At 38.6% G+C, this 24,402-nt stretch overlaps 1 protein-coding gene and 1 long non-coding RNA gene across 7 annotated transcripts in view; one reads left to right on the forward strand and one right to left on the reverse strand.

Annotated features, from left to right (window-relative positions):
• The window catches only part of AKAP6 (A-kinase anchoring protein 6), a 572,476-nt gene extending 563,021 nt beyond the window's left edge, over positions 1 to 9,455 (reverse strand). For all 6 annotated transcript variants that reach the window (XM_082384022.1, XM_082384023.1, XM_082384021.1 and 3 more), the window contains exon 1: positions 9,087 to 9,455. The gene's annotated coding sequence lies outside the window, so the exon portion shown is untranslated. The remainder of the gene's footprint in view (positions 1 to 9,086) is intronic.
• Positions 1 to 24,402, forward strand: part of LOC309625139 — a 479,966-nt gene that overhangs the window by 249,649 nt on the left and 205,915 nt on the right. The window lies entirely within an intron of this gene.

The following is a 24,402-nucleotide window of genomic DNA, read 5'->3' on the forward strand; positions in this document are numbered from 1 at the left end:
AAAGCTACAGTAATCAAAACAGCGTGGTATCAATGGAACAGAATAGAGAGCCCAGAAATAAATCCAGACACCCATGGTCAATTAATCTTCAACAAAGGAGGCAAGAATATACAATGGGGAAAAGACAGTCTCTTCAGCAAATGGTGTTGGAAAAGTTGGACAGCCACATGTAAATCAATGAAGTTAGGACACTCCCATCATACAAAAAAATGAACTCAAAATGGCTTAAAGACTTAAATATGACATGACACCATATGTCACCATAAGACACTGTATGTGTCTTACAGACATAAAACTATAATTCAAAAAGATAAATGCAGGGGCTTCCCTGGTGGCGCAGTCGTTGAGAGTCTGCCTGCCAATGCAGGGGACACGGGTTCGAGCCCTGGTCTGGGGGGATCCCACATGCCGCGGGGCGACTGGGCCCGTGAGCCACAATTGCTGAGCCTGTGCGTCTGGAGCCTGTGCTCCGCAACGGGAGAGGCCGCGGCAGTGACAGGCCCGCGCACCGCGATGAGGAGTGGCCCCCGCTTGCCGCAACTAGAGAGGGCCCTCACACAGAGACGAAGACCCAACACAGCCAAAAATAAATAAATAAATAAATTTATAAAAAAAAAAAAAGATAAATGCACCTAGAAGAAAACATAGGCAAAACATTCTCTGACATAAATCGTAGCAATGTTTTCTCAGGTCTCCCAAAGCAACAGAAATAAAAGCGAAAAAAAACAACTGGGACCTAATCAAACTTACAAGCTCTTGCACAGCAAAGGAAACCATAAACAAAATGAAAAGACAACCTACAGAATGGAAGAAAAGATCTGCAAACAATGCAACTGATAGGGCTTAATTTCCAAAATATACAAACGGCTCAAACAACTCAGTAACAAAAAAACAAACAACCCAAACGAAAAATGGGCAGAAGACCAAGATAGACACTGTTTCAAAGAATACATATAGATGGCCAAGAGGTACATGAAAAGATGTTCATCATCACTAATTATTAGAGAAATGCAAATTAAAACTACAGTGAGGTATCACCTCACACCAATCAGAATGGCCATCATCAAAAAGTCTACAAATAATAAATGGTGGAGAGGGTGTGGAGAAAAGGGAACCCTCTTACACTGTTAGTGGAATGTAAATTGATGCAGCCATTATGGAAAACAGTATGGAGGTTCCTCAAAAAGCTAAAAATAGAGTTGCCATATGATCCAGCAATCCCACTCCTGGGCATATACCCAGATAAAACTATAATTCAAAAAGATAAATGCACCGCTATGTTCACAGAAACACTATTTACAATAGCCAACACACAGAAACAACCTAAATGTCCATCAGATGAATGGATAAAGATGTGGTGTATATATACAATGGGCTATTAGCCATAAAAAAGAATGAAATAATGCCATTTTCAGCAACATGGATGGACCTAGAGATTATCATACTAAGCGAAGTAAGTCAGAAAGAGAAAGACAAATAGCATATGTTATCACTTATATGTAGAATCTAAAATACAACACAAATGAACAAATCTATGAAACAAAACAGACCCACAGCCAAAGAGAACAGACTTATGGTTCCCAGGGGGGAGTGGGGAGGCAGGTGGGGAAGGGAAGGATTGGGAGTTTGGGATTAGCAGATGCAAACTACTATATATAGTATGGATAAACAATAACTTGTATGGATTACAATAACTTGCATGGATTATCCATATACTTGTATAGTGTATGGATATACACTACTGTATAACTCAGGGAACTATATTCAATACCCTGTGATAAACCATAATGGAAAAGAATATGAAAAAGAATATATATGTGTATAACTGAGTCACTTTGCTGTATGGCAGAAATTAACACAACATCGTAAATCAACTATACTTAAATAAAATTTTTAAAATTTTTTTAAAGAATGTGTGGGGTACAGCTACAGCAGCTAAAATTGCCTAGAAGCAAATTTAAATGCTTCTATTAGAAAAGAAGGTCTAAAATTAATAATCCAAATTTCCACTATAAGAAACAAGAGAAAGAAGTGTATATTAAAGCTAAAGTAAATATAAGGAAGGAAATAAAGAGTAGAAATTAACATAGAAATGAACAAGCAATAGAAAAAAAAATGAAACCAAAACTGGTGGGAGTTTTTGGCAAAATACAACAAAATTAATAAAATTCTAGCCAGACAAATCAAGAAAATAGGAGAGAAAACATAAGTTACCAACATCAGGAACAAAAGAGGAGACCTCATTACAGATACTAGAGAGATTAAAAGAAAAACAAGGTAATATTATGAAAAACTTCATGCTGCTGCTTTAGGACAAAACTAGTCTTTTCCTGAAAACACAGAAGCATGTACACAGTTATAATTCTCTGAAACTACTGCTTCTCAGTGTAGTCTCAACCATTTATAATAATTATAACTTTTAACCAAAATAACTTCTATTTTGCATAGAAGACTGGGGGGGTGGATAATGTGAACTGTCACACCCCAGCATTTTATCAGACTAGCAGAGCTCATGAATTCACATAACACAACTTTCTACAGTCACTAATATTCCATATACAACTTCTCAAAATGGTAGAAATGAACGTGTTCATTAACATGAACCAAAGATATAGTTTTTCTGTAGTATATAAAAATAAGAAGCTAAGGTATATAAAATTTAAATTATGCTTAATAATTAATACTTTAGTGTTCGATCTTACTTGTAAATGATCTAGGTATCCAATGATTTTCCATTAATTAATCCAATCTAATGCCAATCCAAGATTTAACTTACCTAGATCTTGGAAATTTATCTTTAAGCTGATATAATTACTAATTAAACAAAGTACATCAAAATAAGGATTTAATTTGGTCAAACACAAATTTATATTTTTCATAAGCAAAGCATTAAATGGAAGTAATGATAGCTTACTTGACCTGTAAACATGTATAAGTTTAGAAAAACCATACCCAAGTATAAAAAAAAGTACACTTGCATTATATGTAATATTGATAAATCAGAGAAGACACAGCTATTTTTATTAATCTATCCCTTCTTTTTTTGCAGTTTGCGCAAGAGACTTTAACTGGTTTAGTGGGCAGAAGACTGGAAAATCTGTTTAGGAAGCAAGGCTACTGGTGATAAAGACTCTACCCCTGGCTGATTCTGATTACAGGGAAATGATGCTGACTGGGAGATCCAAGAATCAGGATTATGATGAGTTGCAGAATCTACATTTTGAAATAGTCTCCTGCCACATTCATTCTACCAGGATTAAAAGGTCCTACTGCAGTCTTGGTCTTCTTGAAAAACTGGAAGTGGAGAAATCCACATCATGGGTTCTAGTTTTAGTTTCAGGAGGTCTCCATTCAATGAAATTGGAGGAATTTTTCTCTCTCCCTTGATTTGTTTCCATGTCCTCTTCATCACCAGTGACAATTGTCTCACACTTCCCTTCTGAGAAGCCAATTCTTCTGAGGAAGGAAGAATTTTGGAATCATTTCATTGTAGCTCCTAATTTTTTGATGATATAAATGTTATGGTTCTTTGATCAGCTGCCACTAGTGCAGAAGGTTGGGAGGCTGTACAGGTTTGATAAAAACATCATCATCATTATCTTCCACTGATGAGTTCTGAAATTTATTAGACCTAGAAAGTAAAGGATTAGGTGGACCACTAAATGAATTTCCTACATTCATGAGACTAGACACAGATATTTAATGAATGAATATGCGAATGGTCCTCACTGACTCAGCCCGCCTGGGAAACTGCTCATTTCCCTCCCTAATTAATCAGTGGCCTCTGCTTTCCCAGGACATCCCCTTAGAACACTCCACACAGGCAACCACAGGTTCCAGATACTTGGCTGCTCTTATGGAAAGTTCCCTCCTCTATTCTGGACCCACACTCACAGTTATTTTTAACCCACAGATTGGGTTAAAAATAAACCCAAGCAATGATAACAGCTTCCTGCCTTAGCCCTCCTAAAAAGGGTATCACAGTTTAAAAAGGATGTTTTAGAATTTGAGTAAAAATGCAGTGCTCTAGTGACTAGAAGAACATTCAGCCATCAAGGCTGGGAAGAGTTCATCTGAGTCAGGCCTTCTGGATCATCTCATACACCCTCTACTCATCATGCCCTTCCACACCTCTGAGCTTTTATGGTGTGACTTCCCTTGGCTTCTCATCAACCCTGCCCACCTGGTGAAATGTCACCTCAAAAGTATCTTCTCTAGCTCTCCTGGTTAGCAACTCTCACCTGTTTCCATAGCAAGAGTTTATGACTGTGCTATGACCTATCATAATTATATATGTTGTCCTCTACTCTCTCATATGCATTAAGCCCAACAAGATGGGCAGGAATTTCTGAATTCAAGAATCGACTGGGAGAATAAGGAGGCAGGAGAGAATCAGAGAGATGGCAGCAGAAGGACTCAGATGGCATTGCTGGCTTTGAAGATGGAAGGGGCCACAGGCCACGAAATGCAGGTGACCTCTAGAAGCTGAAAAGGTGAAGAAACAGATTCTTCCCTAGAACTTCCAGAAAAGAAGTCAGCCCTGCCAACAGATTTAGCTCATTGAGATCCATGTCAGACTTCTGATGACCTCCAGAATTGTAGAATAATAAATCGGTTGTTTTAAACCAAAAAGAAAAAAAAAAAAAAAAGAATGCACTGTTTTACTCTCCAGTTTATGTTGCTTATCCTGATTCTGACAAATCCTATTTTTTCAGCAGTTACCGGCAACATCCCCATGAAAGCATGAGGGCTTCTCAAGGAAGAATTATGGTCTGAGCCAGTGCTAAAAGCTGTGATTTCAGGTGGCTAGGGTCTCAGCACCACTCACCAGTCTTTTCACCCACAGTGCTCCTCTTTTCCCAAGTGCCCTATTGGATATCTTATTTAAATCAAACTTTCCCAAATTTTTGAGTACCACCTTTGGGATTTTTGCCATATCAAAGTAGCACCTGAGGTAATAGTAACTGAAGCCCTTTCTTCAAATTAACTTAATTTTTAGACAGTATTTTTGCTTTATAAGTAATATCCATAAAATATTAAGTTTGATGTGCTAATTGTTTTTTTCCAATACACATTTAAAAACAAAACTATTAAAATGAAAAAAACCTTTGCATTAAAATAAACTCATAACTATTAAACTTTTAAAAACAACTCTGCCTATGTACCCAAGAAAATCGCCTCCAAGTACATCAGTGACTTAGCTCCTCCACTTTGTGAAATACTTTCCTAAGCTTTTGCTACCCTCCCCAGGCCTTCTACCCAAACCTAGCCCTTCATCCTCAGCAGGCTGCCTCACCTCCTAGATTCTTAAAAAGAGAATCCATCAGACTTGAAATCCATCAAGCATCTCCCTGTATCTTCCCACTCCATACACACCCCTGAAAGCACACCTGTATCTGCTCTCATCTTTGTTTCTTCCTGCTCTGCTCTCAGAAGAGGAGCCTGACCTTCTTTCCGTTAAAGAAATGTCTGAATCCCATCCTGATGCACTGCCTCGAGGATCTTACCGTTAAAAAAGTCTAGTTTGCCAAGGATTTACCTAAATTATGTGCACTTGAATTCTTTAAATGATTCTGAGCTGATTTCTTTTAAAATAGTTTTAAAATCTGGCACATTTTAAATCTCAGAAATTCCATTTCCTTATTTTCTGAGAATTACAGGAATATTATATTTAAATAAGCACTTATTTATCTCATAAGTCAGTCAGAACAGGACTTCTTTAATTTAGGAAATTTTATAATCTAATAATACCATCTGGATTCAGGAAAGCGTTACACATCCACACAATGAGACATAAAGACCTTTCCGAATTGTAGACATATAGACATACAGACACAGAGTTTATAGTTTCAATTTTAAAATTTCAGTCATGAGTCAACAGTAAACACAAAAGCACAAAAAATTTACTGGTTCAGATATCAAAGAGCTGTTCTCCTTCTTGGTGGAATACAACATTCTTAACTTATTTGAGCCCAAATAAATGAATAAGCAAACAAACAAGACTAACAAACTAGTTTCTCTGTTGTCTCTCACCCAACAGAGAAAAGATCTCTACAAATCATTAATCCATTCACATGTTCTGGTCAGAACATAACACCAAATTCCTAATCGTTGCTACCAAGAGTGGGCAATGACATTGCTGTAAGCAAAACAAAGACAAACCACAAAATTAATAGAGAACAATATTATAACTAGAAAAACAGAGAGTAAAGCGAAGTTGTTGTCATTTTGAGAGCCAAAAAAAAAGATGTGTCTGGGCGTTAAGCAACCCATGAGCTGCATTTCTCTGGTCAGAACTATACCTAGTTTTGTTAGGTGAATCCATTGGGCAACTCAGTAGAAGACCTCCAAACTGTTAAAAGACATTTGGGGAAAAAAAAGGTAAAAATCATGCCTCTCATACAGATATAATATGAACATGTGTTAAAGATCGTATTGAGGGCTTCCCTGGTGGCGCAGTGGTTGAGAATCTGCCTGCCAATGCAGAGAACACGGGTTCGAGCCCTGGTCTGGGAAGATCCCACATGCCACGGAGCAACTAGGCCCGTGAGCCACAATTACTGAGCCTGCGCGTCTGGAGCCTGTGCTCCGCAACAAGAGAAGCCACGACAGTGAGAGGCCCGCGCACCGCGATGAAGAGTGGCCCCCGCTTGCCACAACTAGAGAAGACCCTCGCGCAGAAGCGAAGACCCAACACAGCCATAAAAATTAATTAATTAATTAATTTTTAAAAAATTATAAAAAAAAAAAAAACTCTCATGATGATTACAAACTGCAGCCGAGGTTGATAACCTCTGTTCCCCAGCTGAAGTTCACCAATTTCACACCAGGTAAAGCTGGTCACTGATACTGTGTTTCTAAGTGACTCATCTGTTCCCTGTTCAAGAGGATGTGAGCATTCTGGTTGAGCTTCCTCTTCTTTTTAATTAGAGCAAAATTCCTAAAGAGGAAATGACTTGTGGGTTTTGTCTGTTTCAACTGAGTCACATCACTGAATGTTCCCTTTCTGTGAATAAAAAGAAAAAGAATAAGATAGATTCTCTGCTTATCAGTGTGTGCTATCCTGTTGTTGCAGCAAAATGAGCAGGACTCAGAAATGTGTCTGTAAAATGACAGGCTTGAAGTCTTTATTCTTTTCTAAGCTATTGCAAAGAGTATGACCTAGTAATACAACAAGTGGTACAGTAAAAAGAGAAATGAATTTGGCCTCAGAAGACGGTAGGACCAGTGCCAGTACTGCCCAGGGAAATCACTACACACTTACCTCAGCCTCAGTTTCCTTCTCTGAAAAATTAGATTTTTCTATCTCTTTGGATCTATAATGCCACTGATTGTAAGATGCACCATAGTTTTACATACCACTAAGAAAACACAGATGATTGTTTTATTCCACTGTTAATGTAAAGTTAGAATTATTATGACAGCATTTACTGGTAACAGAGTCCAAATGTTCCAGAATATAAAAATAAAACGCTTTTTTACCTTGTTAAAAAGTCAGATAAGTTGACAAAAATCCTTTAAATCAACCTTTTCTAAAGTCTGCTTGTTAAAAAATGCCTACTGAGACTCCTCATGTGAGATCTTAAGATACAAAAGATTATCTAACTAAAAAGCCACCTTCCTCAGAACGTTCCTATATGACTTCCAAAAGATGTGTTTAAAGATCACTATCTCCCCATAAAAAAGCAATTGGAGACTTACACATACTTAACCAGTGATAAGAACAAGAATTGTTTTTGTCAAAATCTAAATATGGGATCTTAAATATTTTGTAGTTTGGCAGAAGCCAATAGGGTTTCAATGCTGCAAATGTGTAGTGTGAAAACATGAGGGTGATTACAAAGGCGTGAGGTGAACTGGGTAAATATGCTCAGTTAGTGAGGTATTCGATGTAGCTGGGAGGAGGGACAGGACAGAGAAAGAAGAAACAGGAGGAGAAGAGTAGGAGAACACAAGAGTTTGGGGGGGGGGGGGCAAGACAACTGTGTAACAGAAAGGTGAGAACAGAGTAAGGAAATCTAAGATGTTAATTTGAACACCTCCAGCAACTGTCCTCCTGGGTGAGGCGTTCAGTAAATGTATAGCCTGACAGAAAACATTCAGAAAATATCCAGAAAAGAAACAGCCTGCCTTCAAATAGTGATATGAGTGGGTGGGGCTATTTTTCTTATCCAATCGATTCTACCCAAGAAAAGTGTAGCTAAAGAAAAGCAGACTGTGTGAGGGAGGTGGTGTCTAGAGACCCGTTGTTGGCTTCATAAGAGCCTCTTAGCAGTGAGGAGACAGAAACTGGGCTCCAACCTAGCCTAAGCAAGAAAGGCAATTTGTTAGCTCATGTAACCAAACGACGGAAAGGGCTGAACGATCAATGACACTCTTCCTTCATTTCTTTTCCTGGTCTTTTATTCTCAATTTCTTCCTTGGGGTACAGAAGTTGGACACCAAGGGCCTTGGGTTTACATCCTTATAGCTCATGAGCCAAGAGTTAAAAACAAACCAACAAACAGACCGCCAGACCCTCTACCTGGGCAACGTTCACCAGTGTATTCTAAAATCATTAAGTGAAAGATGTATGGGAAACTTGATAATGGAGGGATCAGGCTACTGACCTCACCTGAACCCACGGGTGCAGCCGGACATTACCTGCCTTATGTTGAGATGCAATAGGAAGGATACGCCCTACCAATGGGCCTCTAAAGCTTAAGAAATAAATTAAACCAGGACCTAATTATGGCTTTAGATCTAACTACAAACTTTGAAGAAACATGGAGGATAGAGAAACAAATTAAACGACATCATCAGTAATACATGAGCCAAATGAAAGAAATGTGACGTTTCATGGTGAAAGTATCCGGTTTCCCCAGCAAATCAAGAGCGTGAAGAGAAATGGCGGTGGGGGGAGGGCGGGAGTGGAGAGGGGGCTTTAGGAGATTAATAGAGACCTAAGAGGCATAGCAACCAAACACCATGTGGGAGGACGGAAACCTCGTTTGGATCCTTACGACAAACCACCAATAAAAGGCATCTTTGAAACAATCAAGGAAATTGGAACGTAGAGTGAATATTAGGTGACATTAAGGAATTACCTTAACTCTTCGAGGTGTGATAAGGCTGGGTGATTACTTTTTTTTTTTTTCCCAAGTACTCATCAAAGGAAGTTTAAGTGGGAAACGACGTGCTCTGAAGTGCGGCACCACCCGCGCGGCTCACTCCGCACCACGGCTGCCTCACGCACCGCGCGGGTTCCGCTCGCTCGCCGGGTCCTCTAGGGCGCCGCGCGCAGCGCAGTCCGCCGCGCTCGCCACTCCCGGCATGCTCCGCGGGCCGAGCGCCCCAGCGGGAGGACCCAACGGCCTGGACCTGGGACCCGCGACGGGGCCACTTACCCAAGGTGCCCCGGGCGCTCATTTGCATGTCGCTCCGACAGATGAACCCGACAGATCGTCGCGGTCTAGCGACTACAGCACCAAATGTGCGAGCCTCATGAGTGGGGCTCGACATCAAATTTCCTAAACTTCGGCGATCGCTGGGAAGACTCTCAGTTCAGTCACTATAAGTGTAAGAGTCGAGAGGCGCCGTGCTTTATATAGGCTGTGGGCGAAGATACCATTGTGCTCGCTTCGGCAGCACATATACTAAAATTGGAACGATACAGAGAAGATTAGCATGGCCCCTGCGCAAGGATGACACGCAAATTCGTGAAGCGTTCCATATTTTGTGCTTTTCCCCACCGTCCTGACCCCTTTGCTGATTAACACAAAAGACAGTGGGGTTTGAGAGGCAGCTCTGGAAGCCCGCTCTGAGGCCTCCTGCAAGGTTTTCCCACCAGATAGATACTCCTTCCTCCCAGGGTCGATTCTAGCTCAATGGCCTCCCGGCATACCCGCGACCGACCTGTCTCATTTCTATTATTAAATTACCTAGATAATCTTGCTGTCTGCAGTCGAATGCTTGTTACTATTGCTTAAAATCTGCTTATGGTTTGGGCAATTAACTTTTCTCTTACATTTCCCATCACTGAATCCACCCGATTTAGGTAAAGCGGCATTTTTAGTGCTCCTTAGAAGTCAGATAAAAATGACTTCTTAGGAAAGCAGATCAGAATGGGCTTGCTGCTTCTAGCCAGTTTTCAACTGGTACTGGAGCTCTAGGATCCACAGACACCGGCCAACATTGATCTCATCCGGTATAACCACTCCTTGGTAACAGTCCCTGCTTTTGTGTAGCTCAGTCTGAGACCGCAGGAACTCCGGTCTAAAACGACCAAAGAATGTCACAAAGTAGGCCCAAGATTTGTGCACTGCTGTTGCTTACTTCCTTTAGCAAGGATTCATTAACTTCGCGATAATTCAGTGATTTAATAATTTAGAAATGATTTGGTAAGGACTCATCGAGCGATTCATGTGTCAGTCTTTAGTGAATAAGATCTAAACCCACCTGGGCCTCTGGAGTTTGTGTTGTTAAGGGAGACAGACCATAAATAAGGCGATTTCAGAACTTTCAAGTTCTATGAAGGAAATGCAAGTTGACATTTTCTCATTTCCAAGATACGTAGAAACGACATATTTGCACATAAATTCCCAGGTGTACAACTCGGCTTCATTCACATTTCATACATTGCCTTACACGAATATTTTTATAGTGAAAAATCACCATATGATTTTCACTATTTTCACTATAGTGAGTATCACTTAATTTCAGCCTTAAGTGCCAGACGTTGTGCTTCTGACCCATAGCCTTTCCTTTGGAGCTGATGAACAAAGGGTGTCCGGACGGTGGGAAAGGGCACAAAATATGGAACGCTTCACGAATTTGCGTGTCATCCTTGCGCAGGGGCCATGCTAATCTTCTCTGTATCGTTCCAATTTTAGTATATGTGCTGCCGAAGCGAGCACAAGGGTATCTTCGCCCACAGCCTATATAAGGTACGGGACTTTCTCGCTTCTTTCACTTATGGTGACTGAATTGCGCGTCTTCCCAGCGACCGCCGAACGTTTGGGGAAATCTGATGTCGCGCAACCACTGAGCAGGCTCGCACGTTTAGTGCTATGACTGCTAAACCGCGAGGTCTGTTGGGTTCACCTTTCGGAGGGACATGCAAATGAGCGCCCGGGGCACCTTGGGTAAGGGGCCCCGTCGCGGGCCCCAGGTCCCGGGCTGTGGGTCCTCCCGCGCGGGCGCTCGGCTTGCGGAGCATGCCGGGAGTGGCGAGCGCGGCGCCCTCGAGGACCCGGCTAGCGAGCTGGACACGCGCTCTCTGAGGCGGCCGCGATGCGGAGTGGGCCACCCGGCTGGCGCGATTGAGGCGGCCCTGGCGGCCTGCCTGGAACAAGCGGTGCCTCTCCCAAGTCTCTCTAAGGTTTGCGAATCGGTTGGCTTGCTGGGCCACCAGGACGCTGGGTCACTAGGGCTCTGGATCGAGCTCGGGTCCTCCCAGCAAAATATGGAACGTGTCACCGATATTTCACCCATGACATAGGAGCCTTGTGCCTGTTCCAGAGGCTTTGTTGAAATGGCGGAGCCCAGCGTCCAGCTCTCCGGGAGATTCCTCCCAACGACTGACCACTCAGATCTGACGGTCAGCACCACACTTTAGGACGCCCTTGGCTCTTCGAGTATTAGCACACGTGTCTCGACCTGAGTCCATTCTGCGCAGGCGTCATTGGGATGAGGGAGGAGCCAGCATGGGTGACCACGCCCTTCACAGGTGTCATCCCTTAGGCCGCCTTCGAGCCTGGCCTCCAACCCACTGGAACACTGAAGAACACGCTGAAGCGCACCTGTTCGGCCTGAGAGATGGATTCGAAGGATTAAACTATTAGAGCTGAAGTGGAGAATCATTCTTGTACTTAAGTATACTTCCCCACACCCTAACCCTAGCCCTATTAATGCTACAAACATGCAGGACAGATCTACCTGCAAGAAATACTGGAACGTTAGTGTTAAAACATTCTGATATTAACTGCTGCTCAAGTTACAGCCTTACACGTAGTGAACTGAGGGCCAAAGGTGAAAGCCTCCATATATTGAAGTAAAGTGAAGGGCATAGGTTTGGCTGCATTGTGTTAAAATGGCACCCTTAACAAGGAATATGGCATATTTATAGAATAAGTGAAGTTTTGTTTCTTTTTTCTCTTTCCTATGGTCGTCCTATCCTTTCCACAACACAATAGTTTGAAGTAAAAACCTGTGAAAGATAAGTAATTTTGAGAAGTTTTAAAATTGGTATCCAATTTTATGATGTACAAAAAGAAAGTGTGAAACCATGTAAGAATTTCTGGTATTGCTGAAACAAAAATAGAGAAAGGAACAGAAAGCCTACAGGGATTATTGCTCAACCTATCTTTCTCTGTGTTTATAGTTATAATTCTTTACTTTCACAGCTTTTGAAAAGTAATAAAATATACTCTTCTTCCCACCCCCCCCAAATTAGGCAAAAAAATGACAGCCTGTTGAGTTAAATTGCCCAATTACAAATAAAATATGCTTTGATGTATTTCTTCTAATAGCCTGTCTTTCCAATAAGCATTTCTGACTTCAAAGCTATTAAGAAATAGTAAATTGATGTTCAATTTTATGATTTGCAGAAATATATCAAAACATGAAGATGTTCTTACTCTCTTTAGAAACCTTACAACCAGTTTATTAAAGGATACATGATTAGAGGAATCTATAGTTGGAAGGATGGTCAGAGTTCCAGGGACATGAGCTTGATGTCTCTAACAAGTTGTAAGCTCCTTCAGTCAGCTACACTTCTGTATGACCATGTTTAAGCCAGGAAAAGGAAAAATGTTTATATTCTGAAAAGAGGAAAAATGTTTACCACAGACAGAAAAAAAGATTTGAAAGTTGACTAAAGATCAAATCCTTTGGAGGAAAAATCTTTATAATGGCTTTAAATTATCAGATGTGTACAGAAATAGCAAAAACGCATGGTTTTAGAGTCATGGCACTTTTGAACAATGAGCTGTTAAAGAACTAGAGCAGAATTTCTCACAGGTGATATATGCACGACCCCCTTTAAAACAATAAATTCTCTCTAGGCTCCCAGTATTCCCGAAATTACTTCTATTATATTGTTATTTAAATATGTGTAAACATAAAACTGGGTATAAACTCATGCTTATAGCTATTACATACTGTAAAACCAAAGCAGATTTACAAATTAAACACACAACTGCAAATCAATACAATTCAAATTAACAGCGTTAATTTATTGCAGTGATAATGTGTTTGGCTGAAACTGAATAACCACTATTGGATTTGATAGTGGAAAGATGTAGCCTCAGGTTCAATTCTATACTTAATCTGTTTCTGTGTTTTGACTAATGCAGAGAATGCCAATTCACATAAGTATGTTCTGAAAAAACAACCTTTGTTTACTACCAAATTATATAGGTACTGGAACATACTTTTTTGATATTGTAGCATTTTTGAAATCAGGACACAGCACACAATAGATGGGAGCTGAGACTCTATGAAATAAGGCAGTTTCGGAAAATTAGGTCTCCTAATTAACATTCTGCAGTGAGCAATCCTTGCTTGATGACTCTGTAAAGCTGTATTACTTATTTCAACATGGAGTTGGCATAACAGTATAATTGAAATCAGCACTAAATGTATAATCAAATTTTGCTGAAATTTAGAACAAGATTATGTGAAGTTAGTTTTAAACTCCTAGAAATACTTTTTAAACTTTTCTTTTTTTTCAGTTTCAGCCCTGAGCTCATAGACTGTTGAAGGCAAAGAAGGAACTAGGTTTCTCATAGTGTTTTGTTTATATCTGCTTGGGACTCCATTTGGACAATATTTCAACAATTGTTGGCAAGGGAGAAAAGGATTAACAGAGAGGCTGTATAATCAAAATTACCCTCTCACCCCCAAAACAAGGCAGACAGGTTCCTACAGAGAAACAAGTCTGACACAGGCATCACAAGCCTTGTGGTTTTTCAACAGGCTCAGCGCCATGTTTACCATGAATGAGGCTTGAGAATGCAGAATTTCACAGAGGCAATTAGATACTGAAAATGCCTCATTTACACCATTTCAAAATTGATCATAAATCAGATTTTATTATGATTGCTTCCACTCTGTTTTCAATTTAGAATATTCAAATTACCATTAAATCTTTATTTGTATAGAATGTCCTGAAAGCATTTGGCTTTCTCTTGGTGCAAGTGCATCATTTATATTATTCAGTCTACCTCTGTTCATTTCTCATTAGCCTCTACAAAATAGTAAATACTCAGTGGCATGTCATTTTCTTGATGAGAAATCAAAGTATTGATTTACTAAAAAGATAAGAAACTAAAGTCTTAATCATTGAAAATGTTATTCGTATGTATGTTATTACTAGGAAATAGAAATTTTGCCTTCACAGACAACATGAGTATAGCAGCAGACACTGGCCATTGCTGCCATTTAGATAGTAGGACATGCCAGCCAAACAGCACTGACACATTGATGGTCCCTTAGTTCAGTAAGCTGAAATGGCAAAGGTAAATGCAAATTCATTTTGAAATCTTAAGGCAATGCTTAGTTATAAGCTAAAGATAACTTATTCAGAAGTTTCAGACTCTGCTTATTTTAATATTTTAGGATAATCATCCAAATATAAACAGTTTCCTTTGAAAATCCTGTAGAAAAGCCTCTGACCCCTGAGAAGCTCTCTGAAGTCTCCAAGAGGTTCTAGATCCTAGTTTGAGAAACACTGTATAGGCTGATATAGAAAAATGTACTTTCTGGAGTTTGTGTAGCTTTATATGTGTTCTTTTCTTGAGAGGACAACTCAAGAATTAGAAATAGAAAAGGAGGGGGTCATAGTTATTGAGCACCAACTACTTGGTAGGCATTTTACATACAAGATTGCATTTAATGTTTGCAATTATTCTGAGGGGTAGGTATTACCCCATTCTACAGCTGAGGAAATTGATGCTCAAAGGAATTATGTGCATTGGGTAAATTCATATGGGTAATAATATTGGACTGGGGGAAGCCAGAATTCAAATTCAGTTTCCTCAGAATCCAAATCCACGTTCCTTCTTATTCTGTAATTTTATTTAACATTAGAGGAATCCTAATATAGCTTTAACCAGGAAAATCTTTATAAACTATTTTAAAATTCTTGGGCAATCAATACATAGATCATAATAAGAGGAAAAACTTCAGTCATCTCTAGGTGTTCTGTTTCTAGCTTATGAAGGAAAAAAATTGTCTCAGCCCAGCTTATTTTTATCTTCCAAAATGTTCTGGGTTATGTTTTTTATTTTTTATTTATTTATTTATTTTGGGGGGGTTATGTTTTTTAGACCACTGAAGCTAACTTATGAATTAAAGGTAATATAATTGTTGTGGTCAAGAAAAAAAAAAAAAGAACAGAAGAAAAAAAGCCTGTGACCATAAAAAACAATAATAAAATGGCCCAAGCCAGGATTTGTGCCCATGTTGTCCTCCATTAAAACAAGCGATTCAGAATTGCCTTTAGTGGTCAGTTCTTTAAAAAAAAATTAAGCAAAATAAAATAAAATTCAGTTTTTAAAAAATAATTGAATAAAATAAATAATAACTCAATTATTTGAATGCATGTTTTATCAACTAAAATCAGCTTTCTGTTTTAGGTAGTAAGCTTTTGTTTAATCAAACATTTTTCATTAATGAACCTCAGTAGAGTCACATAGAGTTCTAGCATTTCTGAGAGCTCCTAAAAAGGTAGGTAAAATGCAGGTTTTTTTTTTTTTAAACACACAAAAATTAATTAGAGATGGAGATTCTAAAGGAAATAGGAAAATAGTTTTGCAACCTTAGGGTTAGCAAAGCTTTCTAAGATAGGACACAGAAAGCAGAAACCATTAAAAAGTTGATAACTGGACTTCATCAAAATTAAAAACTTTTGCTCATAAAAAGACACCATTAAAAAAAAACAGGTAATCTAGAGGCTGGGAGAAAATATTCAGGAAAATTTAACAATGAGATATCAGGAAAAGGACATGCATCTAGAATAAATCAGGAACTCTTACAACTCAACAATAAAAAGAACAACCCAAATAAAATGTGGCCAAAAGACTTAAACAGACACTTCACAAAAAAAGATATACAAATGGCTAATAAGCAAATAAAAAGATGCTCAACATCATTAATCATCAGCGAACTGTTAGTTAATACACAACGAATACTATTTCATACCTATTAGAATGGCTAAAATGTAAAAGATTGATAATACCAAATATTGGCAATTACGTGGAGCAACTAAGAACTCTCATACATTGTTGGTGGGAGTATAAAATGATATAACTTTCAAAGAACTGCTTGGCAGTTTCTTATAAAGATAAACATACACTGACACTGAACCGTCAATTCCACTTCTATGTATTTGTCCATGAGAAATTAAGACATATGTCCACAAAGATTTGTATAAGAAAGTTTGCAACTGCTTTACTCATAATAGTTCCAAACTGGAAACAGCCCAAATGTTTTCCATCAACAGGAAACTGGATAAATTGTAGTATATTAATACAATGGAATACTACTCAGCAATAAAAAGGATCATATCACTGATATGCATAGCAGCCTGGATGAATTTTACAGGTAAATTGTACAAAAGAAGCCAAACATAAAAGAATACATTTGTATGATTTCTTTCATATAAAGTTTAAGAACAAGCAATGCTAACCTAATAGTAATAGAAATCAGAACAGCCATTGCTTAGGGGGGAGAAGGAAATGGGGAACGGACTAAAAGATGGTACAGGGGAACTTTCTGAAATGATGTAAAGTTCTATATCTTGATCAGTATGTGGGTTATATGGGTGTATACATTTGTCAAAACATATCAACTATACACATGAAATGTGTGCATCTCACCATTATCAATTATACTGCAATAAAAACGCATGCTTCCATAAAAAAGAAGAAAGCAGCAAGAACAAAAGAATTGTTGCTGAAATCTAATGCCGAAGGGTTTGCTGTTTTTAACCAGTGTTCCTGGAACTTTATCTATACTCCCTTACTAGACATATATTGATCCCATCTAATAACAAGGCACTTAGTAAAGCTGGTAGATACTGCCTTTGTGGAGGCTTCATCAAGATGAATTAAGAAATAGATACGTGTACTGTGGCACTTCCCTGGTGGCACAGTGGTTAAGAATCCGCTTGTGAATGCAGGGATCACAAGTTTGAGCCCTGGTCCAGGAAGATCCCATATGCCACGCAGCAACTAAGCCCATGCACCACAACTACTGAGCCTGCGCTCTAGAGCCCGTGTGCCACAACTACTGAGCCTGCATGCCACAACTACTGAAGCCCGCACACCTAAAGCCCATGCTCCGCAACAAACGAAGCCACCGCAATGAGAAGCCCTGCACCACAACAAAGAGTATCCCCTGCTCACTGCAACTATTAGAGAAAGCCCGCACGCAGCAAGGAAGACCCAACACAGCCAAAAATAAATAAATAAAAATTTTTTTAAAAAAGAAATAGATACATATACTTCTAAAGTAGTGCACTGAATATCTTTCAACTTACATTAATTCCTTTATTTAATAAATAGTTACTGAGCACCTACTGTGTGGCAGGTAATGTTCTAGGCACCAGGGGTAGAGCAGTGACCATGGAGTTTCACTTGAGTGTGGAAGAGACAGAGATTTTAAAAGTATTCAAATAGATAAATGGGGTAATTTCAGATGGTGATAAATGCAATGAGGAAAATGAAATATTTGACCACATTTTACTCATTTCTGAGGCAGGGTGTGTGAATCACATATTTGCCTGTCAAACTGCATGTCACATTTAGCTCTGTTATGATTTCAAATATCAATTCTCAAATACTTTTGCTCTCACTCTATGAAGAAAACACATTTTCAAAACATGAGAACATGAAGGCCTATTTCACTGGTGCACATTTATGTACATTTTCTCACACACTCTTAAAAAAGTACAGATTGACAATTCACCAGATCATTACAAATTAAAAGCATATGGACTGTGCATTTAAGTAAAGAACACCACAGTTAAGATCCACTATCATCCCTCAGTTTCACTGGAAACTCCCACTTTCTCCTCAAGGCTTGAATATTTAAGAAGGTGTACTAGTAAGTGACTGGGGATTTCTAAAACCTACTGGCTTGAAATGACTCATGAAAATCATACTACATACCAAGCCCTCATTCATATAACATGTACAGTACAGGGAATAAAATTTTCAGACTCTAAAGTCTTAGCACCTAGTTCACTGGAATTGTTCTAGAGTCATGCAGTTGAGCCACAGGATTTCACCAGTTTAAGCATCTGTTACCACACCATAGTATTGTTGCTTTTGATGTCTTAAAGTTTATTTTGGTTCTCATCAGTGGAGGAACAGAAAGAGATTCTAGCCATTGATGTTTTAGCTTTGTTTGACATTGATGAAAAGCTAAAATTGTATTAGTCTCAACTACGGTAGGTCAACCCTTGTCATAAAAACAACTTTCCCAAAGTTAGGTAGGCCTGTGCAAGCCAAAATGTGGGTGAAATTATTTCCTATAATTTTAGTTTCTATGATGCTTTATATCATTTTGAGAAATGGTGTTTTCTTTCATTAGTAAACCCTATTAGCACGTCAGGGAAAACAATGGGTGACAAGCATCTTTAATGTCACCTGCTTAGAAACAGAGACCGTGCCAAAGGGCAGTGTGGTCTGCCCAGTGGCTCACTGGCAGAACTGAAATTAAACCAGAGAGTGCTGAACTGTCCATTTGGGGCTAATCTTCTAGCATCCCCTCTAAGCTACACAATTCATATGAAAGAAAAACTTTTGCTGATTGTCAGTGGAGTCTACACATGATGAAAATCGACATTTATGTTCATTCACCTTTCAAAATAATGATGATAACGATGATGATAGCTCTTGAGAAACCATGAAGCAGGTATTCAAGCGAAAGCAAGCAATTAAAGAGAAGGACAACTGGGGCTGCATAGTCACCTGAACAAAAGACAATTAAAAATCAAAATGATAAATAGTAATAGTAATAAGAGTGAAAATGGACCCCTACAATGTATATGGTGAGGCTGAGGGGTTTTTTTCCTATTTTATGAAAATATATCCACAGTGTTAGTATTCACATGAATAAATAATAAAATTCAATTAGTTTTATCTTTTTGAGCAGAGTGAGGTTGATGGCGGAGACAGAAGAATGCCTGTGATCAAATCTCGCTCCATGCCTTCCATCCGAAGTGTTTTACATTCTAGGCTAAGAAAACAATGTCAAATCATACAATCATGTATTGGAGGGCATACATAAATGGTGTCTGAAGTCACCCTAATATGTTTTATCCTTCTGGCTCCTTTTTAATTCTGAGAGTCATGGTCAGTAAGGACCTCTTTTCTATCCATCACATGGTTAAGGCCTGTGGGGTTGTTAGGAACACAAGTTTTGGGGCAGGCATACCTGGATTTGAATCTCAGCTGTGCCATTTACTAGTGTGATCCTGGGTTAGTTGTTTGGTTGTACTTTCCCACAGTTCCTCGAATTGGGAATAATACCAACCTCATTACCTTATTGTAAGATTAAAATAAGATGATGTATGAAACATGCCTGGCCTATGAAAGGTACTCAAATAACTTGGTTCATTTCCCCTCTGCTTCTTTCTCATAAGTCTTATCACACATTGCTCATATAATGTTACCTTGCTGTTTATCCCTCCTTAGATTATAACCTCCTCAATAGTGAGGATGGCAGATCATTCCTTTTTGCATACTCTGGCGCCCACCACATAGTGCCTTAAACAGAGGAGGCACTTGGAAACTATATATTGAATTTTACTTCTTGTAACTCCGCTTACACTCAGCAATTTAATGAAATAAAACCACAGTCAAAATGTCTAGTGATATTTCTTTTCTCCTGTAGAGAGGCTGCTTTTATTTTTAGAAGTGTCTTTCTGGAGCATTCACTTAGATTGATGGCCATTTCCTTCAGACAGGCAGTCTTCCCAGTCTTACCTGGGAAGGTGGGCTATCTATTTTGGATGGGGCTATCTATTTTCACCATTCAGCTGAGGTTTTGCTTTTGTCTTGAAATTAGTTTGTGACATGCATGTTTAGATGAGTTTTCCAGTGAAACAGGAGGAGCCCAAGGAGTAAGTCAGCCAAACTATTCCAACTTTTGTCAACTGAACATCAATTAGCTGCAATTTACACTACAGCTGACTATAGGTACACATGATACATTTTTAATAACTCATAAGAATTTTGGTGAGCCCTAAATGTGTTCAAAATGCTTTGATCCACGGAAATTTATTTTTTCAAGTTCTCCATAGATAAAGTAAATAGCAATTATGCAAATACTTTAAAGAGACAAATTCAAATCAGTCACTTGGGGCCATGCCTTGTACATTTTACCTTGGGAAAAAATGTAAGTAAATTAATAGTCCTGAATATTTAGGAATTAAGTGCAACTTTTCTTTCCTTTCTCTTTCTCTTTGGCTCTTTGACCTTAGAGACTACTTCAGTTTTCTCACAAGTTTGTTTCAAGGATGAAATGATATAAATATATACAATGCCCAAAACAGCGCCCACCACACAGTACAGGCTGGAGGTGGGGCAGCTGGGCAGCTGATATTGCCATTCAAGGCAAAGCCTAAGCCTGAGTTTCCCTTTCAGGCGAAAGGAGAGTTCTCAACAACAATCTAGTAAGGAATTTCCCAATCCCCTTCTCTCTGAGCCCACAGACGTTCCAAAGACCTCTGAGTCAAAATACTGTAAGAATTCTGGTCACAGTAAATTTCATCAAGAATAATATCTTGAAACAAACAAATAAAAACATTACCTTGAAGGGGAGTTCCCTGGTGGTCCAGTGGTTAGGACTCAGAGCTCTCACTGCTGGTTGGGGAACTGAAATCGCCCTGTGTGGGGCTGCCAAAAAAAAAAAAGAAAAAGACTAACAATTACCTTGAAAAGGAAAGCAAGGAAGCAATTATCATAGGTGGAGGGGTGGGGAGCATTCAGGGGTTTTCTGGGAGCTGCCAGTGTTCTGGATCTGAGTAGTGGCTACATGGTTTGATTTTATGATGATTAAGGTATACGTTACTATTTTATGCACTTTTTATGTATGTGTGTTATATTTCACAATGGACAAGGCTTAAAATCAGGTGTGTGTGTGTGTGTCTCAAACAAACAAACAAAAAATATGTACCTTCTTGCATTTTTAGGGTGTTTCATATCACTGTTTTCAAACAGGTGGCACACTGTTCATCAAATAGAACTTCTTCTATTGGACCCAAAGATATGAAAAGACTTGTTTGAGGTCACATTCTTGTCTGAGGCTAGTTCCTGATAGAGTCTAGTGCTTAGGACTAAGTTGTCCTAAGTCGTTTAGTGTTCTTTTAATTTCTCCAAACTTTCTTCCAAACCAGGATGTGCACTTTACACCATGTTAATATTATGCAAACTAATGAAATCTTAGATCTTTTTTTTTTTTCAGGTGGTGGATAAGGCAAGGGTCTTTTATTTATTTATTTTTTTGAATTTTTGAATTTTATTTTTTTATACAGCAGGTTCTTATTAGTTATCCATTTTTTCTGATGATACCCATTCTAACTGGTGTGAGGTAATACCTCATTGTCATTTTGATTTGTATTTCTCTAATAATTTGTAATGTTGAGCAGCTTTTCATGTGCTTCTTGGCCATCTGTATGTCTTCTTTGGAGAAATGTCTATTTAGGTCTTCTGCCCATATTTGGATTGGGTTGTTTGTTTTTTTGATATTGAGCTGCATGAGCTGCTTGTAAATTTTGGAGATTAATCCTTTGTCAGTTGCTTCATTTGCAAATATTTTCTCCCATTCTGAGGGTTGTCTTTTCGTCTTGTTTATGGTTTCCTTTGCTGTGCAAAAGCTTTTAAGGTTCATTAGGTCCCATTTGTTTATTTTTGTTTTTATTTCCATTACTCTAGGAGGTGGATCAAAAAAGATCTTGCTGTGATTTATGTCAAAGAGTGTTCTTCCTATGTTTTTCTCTAAGAGATTTATAGTGTCCGGTCTTACATTTAAGTCTCTAATCCATTTTGAGTTTATTTTTGTGGATGGTGTCAGGGAGTGTTCTAATTTCATTCTTTTACATGTAGCTATCCAGGTTTCCAGCACCACTTATTGAAGAGACTGTGTTTTCTCCATTGTATATCCTTGCCTCCTTTGTCGTAGATTAGTTGACCATAGGTGTGTGGGTTTACCTCTGGGCTTTCTATCCTATTCCATTGATCTATATTTCTGTTTTTGTGCCAGTACCATACTGTCTTTATTACTGTAGCTTTGTAGTATAGTCTGAAGTCAGGGAATCTGATTCCTCCAGCTCCGTTTTTTTCCTTCAAGACTGCTTTGGCTATTTGGGGTCTTTTGTGTCTCCATACAAATTTTAAGATGAAATCTTAGATCATTTTTAAAATTATGAAATATTTCAAACATATACACAAGTATTGAGAATAATTTAAGAAACCTTATGTATAGAATGTTATTTGCCCAACTTGCTTCAAACTTTTCAAAAATAACAATACATTACAGATATATCTTAGACCCACTGTGTACCTCTCTCAGCTGCCATTCTTCCTCTCTCTCTAAATTCCAATTTTCATGAGTTTAAAAAATAATTTTCCATACACACATATATATGTATCCATAAGTAATATATAGTCTTCCTTGGCAGATTTTAAAACTTTATTTAAATTGTATCATATTAGAATGTCCTTCTGCAACTTTTTGCTTTGTTTTGGCTTAAAATTATATTTTTTATGTTTAACCATGCTAATACATGTAGCTATTGGGTAGTACTCCTTGCCTGGATATGTCACTATTTTTTAGTTTATTCACTCTCCCATAAAGAATACTTAGGTTGTATCGATTATTTTGCTGATGAAAACATTCTTATAGAACAAGGATTGTCAAACTATAACCCAATGGGCCAAATCCAACCTACCACCTATTTTTATATGTCCCATGAGCTAAGAATAATTTTTACATTTTTTAATAGTTGAAAAAAAATCAAAGAAGAATAGTACTTTATGACACATGAACGTTGTATAAAATTCAAATCTCAGTGTCCATATATAAAGTTTAATTGGAACACATATATAAAATGGCAAGTCAAAATAAGATACTGGCATAAAGCTGAGACTTTGAGAGGTGTCATTCTAATGGAAGGATAAACTTGGGCAAAACCCCATCACATAGAGGAAGATAGTTAGGAAATATGCCAGTCTCAATCTTATTTCTGAATAGAGTTGGGAAAATGTTCTCTGAAGATTTCCTAATCACAAATCTGCCTTCATCTGGGTTACAGGCAAGAATTTATATTAAGATGAAAGTTTAGTTTAAAGTGATGCCATGGGACTTCCCGGGTGGTGCAGTGGATAAGACTCCAAGCTTCCACTGCAGGGGGCCCGAGTTCAGTCCCTGGTCAGGGAGCTAGATCCCACATGCATGCCACAACCAAGAGTTCGCATGCCACAACTAAGGAGCCCATGTGCCACAACTAAGAAGCTGGAGAATTGCAACTAAGGAGCCTGCCTGCCACAACTAAGACCCAGTGCAACCAAATAAATAAATAAATAAATTTTTTTTAAAAAGAGGGACTTCCCGGCTAGCGCAATGGTTAAGAATCCACCTGCCAATGCAGGGGACATGGGTTCTAGCCCTGGTCTGGGAAGATCCCACATGCCATGGAGCAACTAAGTCTGTGCACCAAAACTACTGAGCCTGCGCTCTAGAGCTCACGAGCCACAACTACTGAGCCTGGGTTCTACAGCTACTGAAGCCTATGAGCCTAGAGCCCGTGCTCCTCAACAAGAGAAGCCACCACAGTGAGAAGCCCACGCACTGCAACAAAGAGTATCCCCCGCTCACCGCAACCAGAGAAAGCCCGTAAGCAGCAACGAAGACCCAGCACAGCCAAAAATTAAATAAATAAATAAATAAATAAATTTATATTAAAAAAAAAAAAATAATACATAGTGGTGATCATTAAAAAAAAAAATGGTGCCGCATTGTAGTGACTGTTTTAAAAAACGAGAGTATTAAGAGTACGCCCAAGGAAAAAGAGACCATCAAAAATGATCAGGTAGATCTGGAAAAAAAAAAAAATCAAACATAACATCTAAAAATGGAAAATGTAACTAAGATAGGAAACTCAATGATCAGGTTAAATATCAGATTGTTCATAATTAAAGAGAATTAACTAAAATGGAAGATAGAGCTAAAAATCAGAAAATAGCACAAAGATATTGTGATGGTTAATCTTATGTGTCAAATTAACTGGACCACAGAGTGCCCAGATTAAATATTATGTCTGGGTGTGTCTGTGAGTGTGTTCCTAGATGAGATTAGCATTTGAATCAATGGTGTCAGTAAAGTGGACTGCCCTCCCCATGTGGGTGGGCAGCA

The sequence above is a fragment of the Balaenoptera borealis genome, assembly GCF_965194805.1.
Source record: "Balaenoptera borealis genome assembly, chromosome: 3".
In the NCBI taxonomy this organism is placed as follows: domain Eukaryota; kingdom Metazoa; phylum Chordata; class Mammalia; order Artiodactyla; family Balaenopteridae; genus Balaenoptera; species Balaenoptera borealis.